The sequence below is a fragment of the Lissotriton helveticus genome, chromosome 4_1 (assembly GCF_964261635.1).
Source record: "Lissotriton helveticus chromosome 4_1, aLisHel1.1, whole genome shotgun sequence".
In the NCBI taxonomy this organism is placed as follows: domain Eukaryota; kingdom Metazoa; phylum Chordata; class Amphibia; order Caudata; family Salamandridae; genus Lissotriton; species Lissotriton helveticus.
This window is the reverse complement of record NC_136063.1, coordinates 18,512,698-18,530,590: the sequence shown is the minus strand read 5'-3', so window position 1 is coordinate 18,530,590 and position 17,893 is coordinate 18,512,698.

The window sequence follows — 17,893 nt, the reverse complement described above, 5'->3', positions numbered from 1 at the left end:
TTTCGGGGGGTTCTATTGCAACGCAGTTCTGGTGTTGTAGAGCACTGTTGGAGCGATGCTGGCTATGGATACTTTTGCTTGCTTGCAAGTGGTTTGAATACAATGCACGGTCTGTATTTGGGCCTACTGTTACTTTCAAAGTACGTTTTGTAACCATTTTTCTGCTAGGCATCGTTTTTGGAGATCTGATTGGGGTTCTTCTACATTTTTGCGACTGGCTTTAGTAAGGGTCTTGGTGGGAGCATTGCTGGGAAGGTCAAATTTTGTTCTAAAACACAGTTTACAGTACACCTACCTTGAGGGGAAAGATCCGCTATAATATTTTGGCCATACTTATTTATCCTTAAAAAGGTGACTCAGACAGAGCACGCAATTTCAAAAATATTGTACTGTCTATTAGGGAAATCAAAGTGTCACTTTTTGAACCACACAGCGTACATACCTCTTATTTATTTATCAGTGGTATTGTAATAGCACTTCCTGTTTTCCGTTCAATAATTACAGGCCGGGTTTCAGTCAACATCCGCCAGGCAGGCAGTGGACAGGGTGTCTTCTGTCAGTGGTCACCAACATTGATGGACGAAGCGTCAGCTGGAATGGAGGAGTGCCGCCAATAAGAGGAATTGTTTGCTGCATGCAACTTACTTACCAAATTCAACAGGACAACTCCAACAACATACGCAATACAGATACAGTATCCATTGTTTTATTCTATGAGTGTGACTGCATGTGCTTAGCTTTAGTTTGTAACCAAAGATTGTCTTTATCTTCAATTATTGTTTGTCCATGCTCTGCTTTTTTTTTCTTCTCTCAACAAAACCTACCCAAAAAGAAACCCCCATTCCCATCCATTTTACAAACCCTAACCCTCTTCCCCCGGGCTGTGTTGTTTGGCTTGATGTCTGACTAAAATGACATCAATAATTCCACACACTTGCTGGGGAGGATAAGGTCATAGCAACAGGCTGGTGAAGGAATACGAGGATATCTTCTAGACGTACTCAGCTTCAGTACTATATCTTCTAGTAGTAGTAGCCAATGTCAAATAAATTCAACGCAAGTACTAGTTATACTTGCAAGCAAATACTTTACCATTTGTTAGGCTACATTATGGCACTGTTCTAGTGTACTGTCACCTGCTATATTCTCGATCGTACCGTAACCGTTGTAATGCTACAGTAAGGACAAACAAGGTTTCGTTTTCTTTTTTTCCATAGGCATGCAACTGCCACTGTGTCACACCACTAGTACCACCGCAATGAGGAAATGTCACCCGCCCAGGATTGACAACGTTAATCCCCATTTCACGTGGAGCCAGCCCTGGGCCTAGCCCTAATTTCTAACACTAATTACAGGTAAGATAAGCGTTTGGTGGGAGGTAGTATAATGGAGTATTATTTCGGAGTAGACAAGAGATTGACGGTTGTACTACTAAAGTCCTACGACTGTTCAGGAAAACAAAGTTACTGTTACACCCCCGTCCCCCACCCACCAGACTGAAAAGCAGTAAAAAACAGGTATGGTCAGATAAAGTTTAAAAATGTATATTTATGTAGCCCTAACAAAATAATCTCCCTCAAGACCCACCCTAACCCCAACGATTGTCTTTGAAACGTCCCAAAACGATCCCAACTCCCAAATCCCACCCCCCAAAAGTCTATAAAAAAAGGGCAAGGGACACTCCACTACTGGAGGGTGCTGGTGTATTTTGCCGCATGGGCATCATACTCCTTGCGGAGGGTGGCAAGCTCGGAGCGGAGGCCCTTCACCAAGTTCTTATACTTCTGGACCTCCTGCTCCAGGTTGGACATTCGGACTCGTAGGCGGCGTTGGCGTTCCTTGCAGCTCCTGTGGGGGGCAGCTGGTTTTTCTGTTGCTTGGCGGTGGCGGTTGGCTTTGTTAGCCCGGCTCGGTCCCGCTGGAGCACTGCGGGACCTGGAGGAGGATGCAGCGGTCCCAGCCGAGGATGTTGTTGTTGCACCGCTCGACTGCGTGTCCTCCTCCTCCTCCAGGGCCACCAGCCGCCGATATTCAGCGACAGTGGCCTCCAGCCTCCGTTGCCGGGCCATTCTAGCCTGCTCCCTCCGTGTTGTTGATTTGGAAGGAGCAACTATATGAAGAAAGAAAGACATAGTCTGTAACCAATGCTCCTTAGCATTAATAACACAAAGTGATTGAGCCGAAAGTTGGGTCACAGTACAAGTAGCAAATTGAAAGCACAGTACATAACTATTGAGGACAGTATCTATGTAACCTCCCACTCCTGCATCCTTGCTCTAACATTAGTGGTACTTTAATGAACAAATTCTACGACCACTATGGACTTCCATTACAGTCGACTATGACAGTACACCAGTCTTATTCTTCTTCTTCTCTCTTGTTTAGGAAAATTGGTACGTTATCTTAGGCAAGCCGGCAGAATGACATGGACAGCACAGTGAACTTGCACCCGAGAAAAAAAGTCGCACACCATGATGAGTGAGACAGACTTGCGTTACTGTACCGGTCCAGTACATGCAGGTGGTGAAGCTATTACTTTTCTATTACGGGTGGCACTGAGAATACTCTGTTACAAGGGCTACTTAATTAATTTACCTTTCACCCTACAGTGCAAATGAGTACTAGAAAAGGACAATGAAGAAGCTAACTAATTTGATTATCTATCACTTCACATGGGACGTATTTGATGACATATGGGATGACTTTAGGTGCTTTGCTTAATATTGAGTGAACAGTGATACACCCACACATGAATGACGTACTACAAGCAAACTAAAGTTATTAAGAGAGGTACGGAGTGTCCACCGTAATAACCAGATATATGCTGTGATTGCAGACGCAATACAAAGTACTGCTACTATTCATGGTAGTATTGGACACATTTACAATTCCTTTTCCTTTCCTTCCCTGCACTGGAACGGACGTGCGGGTGCGGTGGTACATGCTCTTCAAGGTAACACTTAGTACATCTGGCGACCATCTACTCTCTCTAGATACACATGTGCTATCTAAGAGTCAGAGAATACCATGCTCCAGGCATCCATTCAGTCAAAGTATACGCACACATACAGTTTCTGTTTCACCCACCCAGGCTGCTGTCCTTCCACCCATCCTTGCTTCATCATTGACCCAGCCATGCACCATACCATATTCTTTCCTTCCAAGCCACCTCGGGGGCCAAGCAAACACATATCGTTCTTCTTTGCCAGCCATCATACAATTTCGTGTCCCACTTACTTACACCCTTCTTTCGCTTTTCGTTCATCCCATCCATCACGTTCGTCTAAGAACTTATTGGGATTCTTCTCACCAAAAACTTCACAGCTAAGTCGAAGTACATTTCGAGGAGGCTACTACCTGGTTGATTTGTAATACACCCTTGCAGAAAGCACACTATGCAGTCTTCAATCTCAATAAGTAAGGAATATATAGCTTACCTGTTTCCGCCACCACCGTTTGAACCCCCACAGGACCGTCCGCCGGCTCTTGCACCGCCTCCTCCCCAGAGTCCTCCGAGTCCTCGCCCAACACAGCCACCTCCGCGCTGGCCCCGTCACCAGATGTTACACCTACAAAGTACATTTAAGAATGTTAGAATACACCACTCACTACTATTTAATATTTGGTCTAGGAGAAATGTTAAAAAAACTGAATACAATGTAATAATTTGTGACTGTCTACTCCAAAGTAAAAATGTCCCTTTTTCCAGGGAAGGCTGTTGTCTTGCTGCACTTTTATGCACAACTGATGAATGCTTGCTTTTTATTTTTAACACGCACCACTTTTTCTCCTAACAGACAGAAGCTTGACTCCTAAGAACACGACCAGGATCAAGTTCAAACCAGGTGAGAGCTCGGCTCGACCACAAGAAATGTGTCCAATTAATCGTCAGCACTAACCACTTTTCCGTTTTCAGTTAAATAGTTTTATGACAAAGTAGATTTTAATAAATGTGTTTACTTTTAATAAAGCTTTTAAACTTAAATAGACTCTGTGGTTTTTGGTCCTCCAGACTAGAGTGGATGAGCTAAAGGTTTTGGAATTTTTGCAAGCATGAGTGCCTCTGACACTTCTTGACTGTGCTGTGACTCCGTACTCTCTTGTCCTGCGTACGATAATCTAGAGATCATTGGGGATCAATAATCGGTGACTACAGAGCTGAATGACTCTGCCACACTATCTAGTCAGTAAGGAGACAGTGCATAGAGCTATTGCTGAATAGAATGGGAGTCCAATGGAATTGCCAAATGTCCAATCTTAGTTAGCTACACAGACAGACTAATAAGAATAATCTAGTAATACCACAGGGAGTCATATTAGAGCCAGGATAAGAATTTATATCCAGTGTACAAGAAGATCAAAGACGATTTAGAAAAAATCGAATGAGGAACGCTAGGAAAAAATAGGTACTCTTTATTACAATTAAAACTTACTGGGGCCAGCAAAGGAGCCCTCGCCTGCCCGATCCTGGCCTGCATCCTGAGCACCCTCCTCCTCCTGTGTCCTCTTGCCCTTGGGGGGAGCTGATGTACAACATGAAAGAAAGAAAGACCACAAAACATGGATGAGATTTGTCAACCAAATCAACCATTTCAAAAGAACAATAACAACATTTTTTGGAGAAATAGCAAATAGATAGACAACTATTCCACGGGATCTATCTCATGTGGTATACTACGTTATTCGTATTGCCTGATTTGCGGAACGTTGACTTAGAAAGTTCCTATGTAACTCAATAAACAGACTACTAGAGAGGTTTGCCTAGGCCTGGCACTGCAGGCAGCAGTCCGCAGCACGCGAAGTGACAGACAAAGTCCATCCTGCTTGCAGATCAGTGAATACTCAAACTATCAATCCACCCACCACCACCACTATTTCTTCTTATAGCCATGTGTCTAAAGGAAGGAGTGGACTTCAGTCTGTTGGGGCTGATTTAGAAGTCCCTTGCGGCTCATTTTCCTCCACTGTTGCGTGACTTTTGTGACGCTGCGGCAGAACAAAAGACTCGCCATGGTGTTGGTGCGGCGTATATATTAAAAAAAAAGAAATTATGGGCGATGCATCACGTTGTAAAGCCCTGCGCCATCAGGGGGCGTTCCGGCGCAAGGGAGGGCGTACCTGCGCAGGGACGAATCCTAAAAGTGGCTGAGGGAAATCTACAAGATGTCAATCAGTCACTTTTAAGACAATGATGCATGAGTCAAACCCTGCGCGCTTGAAGCCGACGTACGGCTTGATGCAGCATTGGGGAGATAGGGTACCCCAGAGCATTGCTGGAGCTGCGCCATCGTTGGCACGCAACTCCAGCAATGCGCCGCCTTTACGGCACAGATGCGTAAGGCTTCTGTGACGTTTTGGGCCAATGGGTGGTGGTGGTGGCATGGCACACAATTACTGCCGCATCCCTGCTACTTTGCAGGGATGCGCCGTTAATTGAAAATATGACCCTTAGTGTCTAGCATTACGCAGTTCTTATCTTTACACTACACTCATACATAATTTCTCAGGCCAATGAAATGAACACAATGTACAAAACAAATAAGCATAGTAGCAAGCAAGGCTACTGAGAAGGAGAGCAGTGCACCTGAAATGCATAGAAGATTTTGAAATATAATTTACCTACAATGTAATCGGCAGCATTATTGCTCTTGGTAAAGAACAAAGATTTGCAAATAACAGAGCCGGATAAAACAGAGTAGTGATGAATAGCTACTACTACTCACCAAGCCCGCGGACCTCTACGCCGAGCGCGTCCAGCAAGTCCCGTTCCCGGTCCATGACATCGGTCCAGCGGTGGGTGGCCTGGTTATATGTGCGCCGGACCCAAGAGAGCTGAAACATGGCCCGGCACACCTTCTCCCACCGCTTCCGGCGCTCCCGGATGCCATAGCCAGTCGCGATCTTGCCGCCTCCCAGGATCGTCTTGGGGAGGCGGCGCTGGACGTGGAAGATGAGTGCCGCCACTTCCTCCGCGCTGAAGATCTCCCGCGGCACCACTTGCTCCCCCCTCAAACGCCCGCACGGGAGCCGGGCACGGGGTGCGGGACCCTTCCCCTTCTCAGGGTGCTTCCCGGCTCCCTTTACCATGGTCTGGGCAGAAATAAACTTAAATGATAAAGAAGAAATAGAATAGTGAAGAAGAAAAGAAAAGAGTTTAAAAAAGTAGTTTAAAAGTAACTAAAAGTAGCAGAAAACACAAAAATATACAGCTAGAAAAATAGAGGGATAGATAATAAGTAAAATAGATTAAATAAACTTCAAACAAGCAAAGGATGGCAGAGATTCAGAGAGGATACAGAAAGCATGCCCAGAACCATAGCAATGAATGAGAAACAAGATGGCCGCGCCCGTTCACAACCGCGTGGGTAACTTCGCGCGAGATTTTCCTCGCGAGCACACGCGAAATTGTACTAGCGAGCAGCACAGTTTGCGAGATTACACATAGCGGCCGGAAACGGAATTACGTCACGCAAACAAGATGGCCGCGCCCGTGTATGACCGCTAGGGTAACTTGGCAAACGTATAGCTACAAGCGCCTCGCGAACACGCGCAAAAGCCCGCGAACATACACGTCGCAAAAAAAAAAAAGTGTATTCGCAAGCATTCGCGGCTCCCGAAATCGATCTCGCACGGATTCGCGCCCCAAAAAACGCGCGAAATTGCAGAAAAAACGGTTTTTACTAAACTGAAAGCAATGAGCAGTTGCAAAAGTTCAAACTTAACATTTGTAACATTCACTGTAGTGCTTCCTGAGGGGCCCCTCCAGAGTTTGCAACTATTCTATGACCCTGCTATGACCCAAACAGCAGGCTCATAGAATAGCTACAAGTAGACCATAAAGGTCCTGTGAAAAAAAATTTCACTGCAACAGAAAGCAAATTACAGATAAGGAAGGAAGCAGGTGCCAGCCAGACTGGAACTTTCTAAATAACTGACACATTAATCAACCCCCAATTAATTCATGGCAGTTGAAGTAGGGGAGGTGTGCTTGCTTTTTTCACCCCCCATAAACTACAGTGATAAACAAACCTAATGGGTGGCAGTGAGGATGTACCAGAGGGTGGCATGGGTGTCCCAGAGGGTGGCAGTGGTGAAGCAGAGGGTGCTGTGAACCTGTGATGATAAACCAGACGTAGAAACAACATAGTCGCGGCCGTTGCGTGCCGAAAAGTAAGTTCGCAATTGCGAAATTGTCCCAAAATCGTCGCGAACGCGCGCCAACACTAAAAACGGGAAAATCCGCAAATCCGCTAGAGTTCGCGTATCTTCGCGGATTGCAAATCCGTAAATCCGCAATTTCGCGTACGCGAGATCCGCTAGATCCGCCCATGCTTAGTTGTCTTTCATAACAATGTTTATTAACTTTGTAAGACATATTTTAATGTAAATTGAATGTAAATGAGTTTTTGAAGTATCCAAAGACGTTATCTACAACCAGAGAAAAACAAATAATTAAAACTAAATTCTATTTGCTAAATATGTGAATCTCGGTTTTGGATGCACAATAATGCATTATGGAACATGTTGTTTTTCACAGTATACAAGTTACAAAATGACATGTAAGTGTTTCACCTCTCCTGAAAAAAAGATAATATTTCTCACTAGAATCACTGCAGAGCCAGGAACTATTTCAGGAAGATGGCAATGAATAAAGTATTGTTGATGAAGAGATGAGGGAAAAATCTGCTGTACATACAAATTCTTGATTGATTGATACATCTCACTAGTAATTTAAAAGTTAAAAAAACAACATAAATGGCAGAATAAACTCATGGAAATCTTAGATCTCCATAATCCATCTACACAGATTAACAGAAATAATACTCCTGCAACAAGACGCATTCTGCAAAGCAGAATATTGCTAAATCTCAGTGCTCCTGTAAGAACAAGGTATTGTAGCCTTAAAATTTACAAACAGTATTGCAACCTGCTCAAGCATTTCAAAACATTGAGGAATCTATGCTGCAAGTAAAACTACAGCAACTAAGGGACAATTGCTCTTTTGGGACAAATAAAGTGCCATTTGAAACACAACAACACAAGCTTTGAAACACATTTCTTTGAGATGATAGCAGAGAATGAAGAATAGCAGGATAGAAGCTGAGTTTCGGGAGCGAAAACATGAGGATTGGAAATATAAAGTAAAATATTGTCTTAATATGCAGAGAATTTAATATGGAGTATGACCAGTGAAAGCCTGGGATCTTCTAATAGACTCTAAGATGGCTCTAAACCAAGAATGCAAAGTAATGCTGATGAAGGGCATCCCTGTCTTGTTCCTTTTCTCATTGAAGTCCCACACAGGGTCCTTCCCCTCAGTAGTTCGGGAGAGGTCACGCCACACTCACCCTACACTGTTGTGGAGTTCTCAACAGGAATCCATGCAGCCTTAACACAATTTGGCTCAGGTCTTCTTTTAATAGGCTCTCCATGAAAGGGGGTAGTGCCCCGCTATGAAGGGCACAGGAGAAATGGAGTGATGTAGTTGTCTCACCTTTATGATCTTCTTAATCAACATGAGTCCTTTTCTTTGCCTCTGAGGCTGTGAGAGTGTTCTACAGTCTATTGTTCAATCACTTCCTGTGAAGCTTTTTGGCTTTCTCCTAGTTTACTGACCACAGGATTGATATTGACTGCCCTGGCAAAGACATTGCATTAATTTCTGCTGTCACGTCAAAAAACTATAACATAATGTGCATACAAGTCTCATGAGGAAGAAATGTGCATTTATTTCTATGGCTGTTTCGTAGGTGTTGGAGAAACACAATCATCTCCACACTGCTGAACAATGTAGGCCATCAGACTACTGAGCAATATGGGCAAGAGGCCAATGTCTAACTCATGTATCCATTTTACTTTGCGCACCTTACATCAAACTTTTTACCTCTCAGTCTGCCCTTTAACATTGTGATGGTACACTGGGAGTCCACTATTCAATTCACAATGATGATGTGTACCCGTAAAGTAGTCCAGATGCACTTTGAAGCAATTGCACACTGATATAAAGTAAACATATTTCATCACCTGGCCATGTGTGCATGAAGCTCTCTAAAGAATGACAAGAGCGCCTTTTAATTGCACCTAGAAGGACAGTTGTGATAAATGGTTTTGCATTAGAACAGAATGTTACCACATTGTAAATACTGTTCCTTCTTAAGATAGAACATTTATTTGTAAATAGATTTTTTAAAGCACACACTGTTGATGCAGCCCAACATAGTACCCACTATTTAACCTTCCAACCATGACTGAGGAGAACGATCCAAGAGACCTTCTCTGAGAGTTAGAGTAGTGAGTGTAGTTACAAAGAGAGTCTGTGCAATCTGTGGATGGAAATATCATGCTCTGATACTCCCATCTGTACAATGTATCATTATCTATCAAACATGCTGAGTAATGTACATGGGAAGTCCACACTACATGTTGTTGGGACAATAATGTGCTCTGTGCCCTATATGGTAAAAGGGATACTATCCCTCTTGGACAAGAACCCCAACACAAGACATACAATCACCGACTACATGTCAGAAGTTGCTAGCTGGTTGAAAGCCAATTGTCTGAAGTCCAACAGCCATAATACAGAAGTAGAACCTGTTAGTAAGAGCACCTCACTAACAAACTCAAACTGGTGGCATATAAGCTTGGTTCCACACCAAGAACCCACTCAAAGAATCTCATTATAATTATCTGCACCACATGGACATGACAGTAAATGTCAACACCATCACTGCATCCTGCGTTCACACCCTGAACATTCTACTATAATAAGGCTCTTTTGATTAACAAGGAGGTGGAGTTGGCATAAGCTCTGTCCATTCTGTGGTGATGACACAATAAATTCCACCAAGCTTGATAAGATAAGTTTGAGGTGTCCTTCCAGTTCACAGTAATGCACTGAAAAGTAATAGCTAAAAAGAGGTTAATAAAGAGGGCTACCTCTTTATGATTGGCAAAAACTGGAGAGAGACTACCCGGGAAAACATGGTGAAAATCAAAGGAAACATCTAATTGGAGGAAATCATTGAGCTTACTCCAAACAGTGGTCCAAAAAGTGTTAGTCATAGGACAATGGGAAAACATGTGAAGTATATCTGCCTTAACGTGAAGATAAGACCAACATTTAGGGGAATCTATCAAATGAAAACGGTAAAGGTCGCAGGGGTGAAAAAAAGACTATTGTAAAAATAGTATAGGGTTTGCGTTGTACTGGCAAAACGGGAGGTAGTGTGAATCCTGGACCAAAGTAATTCCCAAGTATGTATATGAAGATCAAGGCCTAAATCTTTTTTCCATTGTAATTCTAAAGGAGATTTATTTCTAGTAACCTGGGGGTGAGAAAGAAGTTTTTATATAGTAGCTGCCTTAAATCAAACATTTTTTTGACTATAACATTTTCTCTAAAAGAACACACTCCTTTATTACAATAATGTACTTTCTCCTTACCCTTTTTCTCCTTTCCACTTACATATTTCATTTTTTCCTATTATAATCAGTGCTAATGTTATTATGTATTACTCTTCACTCAAATCACTCATGTAATGTTCTAATTCTGTGTACAATCTCTCAATAAAAATTATATTAAAAAAAGAACTAATAAGCTCATTGAGCACAAAACATGTAGACAGGATAATTTTTACTTATAATTTGCCAGTTATTGAATATTTACCACAACATGGACCTTCACAAAATAATCAAAATTAGGCACGCTTAAAATAGTTCATAATATAATCTATTCGGATGAAGAAAGACCCCTCAAAAAAGTACTTGAGCATTCAAGATCTGAGGAGAATCTGCTGTTAAAAGACCTTAGTCCTTTCTCTATAGTTAAGTTAAGTAATTGCATTGCAGAGACAGAATACCCAAAAGTCTTTTCTTTCTTAAGAAGTGGAATACCCATTGCTAGGTCTTCTGCCTCAAAAATTGAATCTAATCCCCACAAGGGTTCATAGCAGCAATTAAGGTTGCCTCCAATTATAATGGGCCGTTAATTTTAATAGAGTCAAGTACTTCTTCTGAGTGCGGAATTAAAGAATGAATGATGTTGTGTCCCCAAGAGCACCATTGAGGAAATCTGTACGCAATGGTATGATTCACGGTCTTGCACATAAGAAAAGCTTGCTCAAGGAATGTCTGATGCTCAGCAAACTAGATGTGTTTTTTAATATTTCTCCCGGCAAATCCAGTGGAAGAGTAGATCAAAATCACTTTTGCACCAGAAGCATGTTTGGATTTACAAATATCGACACATCAAATATTTCACTATTAAACAACGGTTAGAAATGTACCTTTACCCATGCAGGTGATTTATGGTTGGGCGTGGTTTTGATGGCCCCCAGGCTTCCTCTGCACACACAGGCAAAGTGTTAAATACATTTAAAAAAATGTAATTGGATGTTGTCTATCATGACAATGTTTATTAACTTTGTAAGACATATTTTAATGTAAATTGAATGTAAATGAGTTTTTGAAGTATCCAAAGACTTTATCTACAACCAGAGAAAAACAAAGAATTAAAGCTAAAATCTATTTGCTAAATATGTGAATCTCGGTTTTGGATGCAAAATAATGCATTATGGAATATGTTGTTTCACAGTATACAAGTTACAACATGACATGTAAGTGTTTCACCTCTCCTGAAAAAAAGATAATATTTCTCCCTAGAATCACTGCAGAGCCAGGAACTAATTCAGGAAGATGGCAATGAATAAAGTATTGTTGATGAAGAGATGAGGGAAAAATCTGCTGTACATCTCACTAGTAATTTAAAAATGAATAAACCAACAGAAATGGCAGAATAAACTCATGGAAATATAAGATCTCCACAATCCATCTACACAGATTAACAAAATTAATACTCCTGCAACAAGACGCAATATGCAAAGCAGAATATTGCTAAATCTCAGTGCTCCTTAAAGACCAAGGTATTGAAGTCTTAAAATGTACAAGCAGAATTGGAACCTGCTATATCATTTCAAAACATTGAGGAATCTATGCTGCAAGTAAAACAACAGCAACTTAGGAACATGTGCTCTTTTGGGACAAATAAAGTGCCATTTGAAAAACCACAGCACAAGCTTTGGAACACATATCTTTGAGATGATAGCAGAGACTGAAGAATAGCAGGATAGAAGCTGAAGAAATTCGGGAGCGAAAACATGAGGATTGAAAATATAAAGTAAAATATTGTCTTAATATGCAGAGAATTTAATATGGAGTATGACCAGTGAAAGCCTAGGATCTTCTAATAGACTCTAAGATGGCTCTATACCAAGAATACAAAGTAATGCTGATGAAGGGCATCCCTGTCTTGTTCCTTTTCTCATTAAGTCCCACTCAGGGTCCTTCCCCTCGGTAGTTCGGGAGAGGTCACGCCACACTCTTGTGGAGTTCTCAACAGGAATCCATGCAGCCTTAACACAATTTGGCTCAGGTCTTCTTTTAATAGGCTCTCCACGAAACATATGTATCCATTGTACTTTGTACACCTTACATCAAACTGTTTACATCTCAGTCTGCCCTTTAACATTGTGATGGTACACTGGGAGTCCACTATTCAATTCACAATGATGATGTGTACCCGTAAAGTAGTCCAGATGCACTTTGAAGCAATCACACACTGATATAAAGTAATCATATTTCATCACCTGGCCATGGGTGCATGAAGCTCTCTAAAGAATGACAAGAGTGCCTTTTAATTGCACCTAGAAGGACAGTTGTGATAAATGGTTTTGCATTAGAACAGAATGTTACCACTTTGTAAATACTGCTCCTTCTTAAGATAGAACATTCATTTGTAAATAGATTTTTTAAAGCACACACTGTTGATGCACCCCAACATAGTACCCACTATTTAACATTCCAAACATGACTGAGGAGAACGATCCAAGAGACCTACTCAGAGAGTTAGAGTAGTGAGTGTAGTTACAAAGAGAGTCTGTGAAATTTGTGAATGGAAATATCATGCTCTGATACTACGATATGTACAATCAATCAATCAATCAATCAATCAGGGGTTTGTTAAAGCGTGACTACTCACCCGTAAGGGTCTCAAGGCGCTAGGGGTGGGGGGGTGCAGGTTCCATTCCATCAACGAGGGGGTCTGTCGAAGAGCCAGGTTTTGAGGTTTCTTGCGAAGATGGTGAGCGATGTTGTCTGTCTGAGGTGGAGCGGAAGGGCGTTCCATGCTTTGGCCGAGAGGAAGTAGAAGGAGCGGCCTCCCGATCTGGTCTTTCTGGTGTGGGGGACCACGGCATAGGAGAGCTGGGCTGATCGTAGGGTCCTTTGAGGTGCGTGGAATTTGAGTTGGCTGTTCAGGTATGTTGGTCCAGTGCCGTGGAGGGCCTTGTGTGCGTGGGTGAGCATCTTAAAGGTGATTCTCGCCTCGACGGGGAGCCAGTGGAGTGTGCGCAGGTGCTGGGAGATGTGGCAGTGTTTTGGCAGGTTGAGGACCAGTCTTGCGGCGGCGTTCTGGATGTTCTGTAGCTTGCGGATGAGGTTTTTGTTTATTCCGGCGTAGAGTGCGTTGCCGTAGTCGAGTCTGCTGGAGACCAGGGCGTGAGTGACTGTCTTTCGGTGTTTGAGGGGGATCCATTTGAATGTCTTACGAAGGAGGCGGAGGGTGTGGAAGCAGGAAGATGAGACAGAGTTGATCTGGCGGTCCATTTTGAGCTCGGAGTCCAGGATGATTCCCAGGTTGCGTGCGTGGTCTGTGGGGGTTGGCGGGTTTCCGAGGGCGGTGGGCCACCAGGTGTCCCTCCAGGCGTCGGGGTTTGGGTCCATGTTGAGTACTTCTGTTTTGTTGGTGTTTAGTTGTAGGCAGCTGTTTTTCATCCATTTGGCGACGGCTTCCATGCCTTCTTGAAAGTTGCGTTTGGCGATGTTGGGCTCGTTGGATAGGGAGAGGATGAGCTGGGTGTCGTCTGCGTATGACACGATGTTGAGTCCGTAGGTTCTGACGATGGGGGCAAGTCAAGTCAAGTCAAGTCATAAAATTTATATAGCGCACTACATACCCAGAGGGTTTCAAGGCGCTTAGGAAGGGGAGGAGGATTATTTGTCAAATATCCACGTTTTAAGCTGCTTTCGGAACGCTAGGTGATTCTGGGTGAGGCGAAGGTAAGAGGGGAGTGAGTTCCATGTTTTGGCAGCCAGGTATGAGAAGGATCTGCCTCCCATGGTGGTCTTGTTGATGCGAGGTACAGTGGCGAAGGCTTGGCTGGAAGAGCGAAGTTGGCGGGAGGGGATGTAGAAGGACAGTCGAGAGTTGAGGCAATTTGGTCCGATGTCGTAGAGTGATTTGTGTGCGTGGGTGAGCAGTCGGAACGTAATCCTCTTATTGATGGGTAGCCAGTGGAGGTTTTTAAGGTGACCAGAGATGTGTTCGTTGCGTGGGATGTCTAATATGAGCCTGGCTGAGGCGTTTTGGATTCGTTGTAGTTTCTTCTGGAGTTTAGCGGTGGTACCTGCGTAGAGGGTGTTTCCGTAGTCCAGACGGCTCGTGACTAGAGCGTGGGTGACTGTTTTCCTTGTTTCGGTGGGGATCCAGCGAAATGTTTTTCTGAGCATGCGAAGAATGTTGAAGCAGGAAGAGGATACGGCGTTGACTTGTCTGTTCATTGAGAGTGAGGAGTCCAGGATGACACCTAGGTTCCGTGCGTGGTCAGTCGGGGTGGGTGCTTTTCCGAGGGCTTCCGGCCACCAGGAGTTGTCCCATGCAGAGGGGGATGTACCCAAGATGAGGACTTCTGTTTTGTCTGAGTTCAGTTTCAGACGGCTTTGTTTCATCCATTCGGCGACTTCTTTCATTCCTTCGTGAAGGTTAGTTTTGGCGGTGCTGGGGTCCTTGGTGAGAGATAGGATCAGCTGCGTGTCATCCGCGTAAGAGATGATGTTGAGGTTGTGTTGGCGGGCGATGGCTGCGAGGGGGCTCATGTATACGTTGAAGAGGGTGGGACTGAGTGAGGATCCTTGCGGTACGCCGCAGATGATTTCAGAGGCCTCGGACTTGAATGGTGGGAGGCGGACTCTCTGGGTTCTTCCGGTGAGGAACGAGGTGATCCATTCCAGTGCCTTTCCTTGGATTCCGATGTTTCTGAGGCGTTGTAAAAGGGTGCTGTGGCAGACTGTGTCGAAGGCTGCGGAGAGGTCGAGGAGGATGAGGGCGACTGTGTCTCCATTGTCCAGTAGAGTTCGAATGTCGTCTGTTGCTGCGATGAGGGCGGTCTCAGTGCTGTGTTTGGCTCGGAAGCCAGATTGTGAGGGGTCGAGTGAATTGTTGGCTTCGAGGAAGGCGGTGAGCTGGTTGTTGACAGCTTTCTCGATGACTTTGGCCGGGAAAGGAAGAAGCGAGATGGGGCGGTAGTTTTTGAGTTCGGTGGGGTCTGCTGTTGGTTTTTTCAGAAGGGCGGTGAGTTCAGCGTGTTTCCAGTCTTCTGGGAAGGTAGCGGAGTTGAAGGAGCAGTTGATGACGTCTCGGAGGTGCGGAGCTATGACGGAGTCTGCTTTGTTGAAGATGTGGTGAGGGCATGGGTCTGTGGGGGATCCAGAGTGGATGGAATTCATCAGGCGGATGGTGTCCTCAGTGGAGATTGGGTTCCAGGCGTTAAGGGTGTTAACGGGGGAAAGATGGTCATCTGATGGTAGGGTGGGTTGGCTTCCGGGTTGGTTATCAAAGCTGTTGTGGATGTCCGCAATCTTGTTGTGGAAAAAAGAGGCTAGGGAATCGCAGAGGGTTTGAGAGGGGGTGATGTCGTTGGAGTTGGCTGATGGGTTGGAAAATTCCTTGACGATGTTGAAAAGTTCCTTGCTGTTGTGGGCGTTGTTGTCAAGTCGATCCTTGAATGCTGTTTTCTTGGCTTTTCGGATCAGTTGATGGTGAGTACGGATGGCGCTTTTAAGGGCGTCCTTGCTGCTGGTGGATGGGTCTTTTTTCCAGGCCTTTTCAAGGGAGCGGCACAGTTTCTTGGACTTCTTGAGGTCATCGTTGAACCATGAGGACTTCTTGCTGCCAAGTTTGTGTTGACGTATTTTCAGTGGTGCTAAGGTGTCGGCGGTGTTGGATAACCAAAGGGTGAGGTTAGAGGCGGCTTCGTTGGCGTTAGAAGAGAGGGCTGGGGAGGTTTGAAGGAGCGATGTGGAGATCTGCTCCGTGGTGATTTTGTTCCAGTTTCTTTGTAGAGTTGGTTGGAGGTGGATGATGGGTTTCGGCTTGTTGTAGGTGAAGTGAACGCAGCTGTGGTCAGTCCAGAGGAGATCCGTAGTGTGGCTGAAGGAGACATGGTTGCTGGAGGTGAGGATGGGGTCGACCTGCGATGTGGGTGGGGGAAGTGACCAGTTGTTTAAGTCCGAGGTTGGCTAGGTTGTCCAAGAGGGTGGCGGTGTTGCGGTCGTTGGTCTTTTCAAGGTGGAAGTTGAGGTCCCCCAGAAGGATGTAGTCTTTGGAGGGGAGCGCGTGTGGGGTGATGAAGTCCGTGATGTCTTCACTGAATTTTGCGCGGGGTCCTGGTGGTCTGTAGAGGAGGGTGCCTCTGAGTGTGGTCTTGGGGTCGATGTGGATCTGGAAGTGAAGGTGTTCGGAGTTAGCGAGGTTGGCGTCAGAGCTGGTTGAGATGCGGATTGATTTCTTATGGACGATGGCGATTCCGCCTCCTGTATGGTCGGTGCGGTCCTTGCGTGTGATCTTATAGTCCTCAGGGATAGCAATGGCGATGTCAGGGGCGGAGGAAGCGTTCATCCATGTTTCCGTTAGGAAGGCGACGTCAGGAGAGATGGTGTCTAGTAGGTTCCAAAGGTCAATGGCGTGCCTGTGGACCGAGCGGGTGTTAAGAAGGATGCATTCTAGGTGGTTGGGGTCGGGAATCTGTGTTGTGGTCGTAGCGGAGATGTTGTCGGTGCCGATGAATTTGCAGGAGAGGCAGGAGAACGGTCCATGGGTGCGTCCAGGAGCGGCTTGGACGCAGTTGGGGGCGCGACCGGGGTTAAGGGCTAGGAGGGTGGCAGCATCGTAGGTAACGCGGGGGGGCTGGGCAGCGCGAGGACCAGGGGGTCTGGCGCTGGGCGCGGTCCAGGCGCGGACGGGCGTAGACGGGCTTACCTTTGGCGCACCTTCGGCGCGGATTGGGCGCGAACGCTGCGCGTAAACGCTGCGCGCGGGAACTACTGTCATATATGGATGGTGGAGGGGGAGGGGCGAGGGCGTCTCAGCTGGGAGGCGGGGCGGGCCAAAGACGAGCACAACAATCAACAAAATGGAGGCGGGGGGGGAGCACTGCAAAACGCGCAAACCGAGTGGAATTGCACTTTAAGAATACAATCGAAATGCAGGCAACCTCAGCGGCGACCAGGTAGGCAGTAGGCACAGACAGCAATGCAGCCGTGGGAGCAGAGCGGCACAGCGCGCAGACAGGCTCGAGTTAGCCAAGTACAAATCAATTACAAAGCAAGTTTGCTCAATGGCGATCTGCAGGCACAGGCACTCAAAGCAGTTCCAGTTACACAGGGCAAAGCGCTACATACGATACCAGCGACCTTGGAGGGACCCTGGGGAGCGACCACTCAGCTCTGGGAAGAGGAGCAAGTCACGACGACTTCAGGAGGGGAAGCGCTGATGAACTAAGTGGGAGGGCGTGTAGACGCTGAAGAGCGTTGGGCTGAGGGAGGAGCCCTGGGGGACTCTGCAGGTGGTAGGTGTGGGGTCCGAGAGGAAAGGGGGGAGTCTGAACCGCTGCGTCCTGCCGGAGAGGAAGGAGCAGATCCAGTCGGGGGCCTTGTCCTGGATTCCTGCGTCGTAGAGTCTGCGTATTAGGGTGCGGTGGGAGACTGTGTCGAACGCCGCTGATAGGTCGAGGAGGATGAGGTCTACTGTTTCTCCTTTGTCCAGTAGGGTGCGGATGTC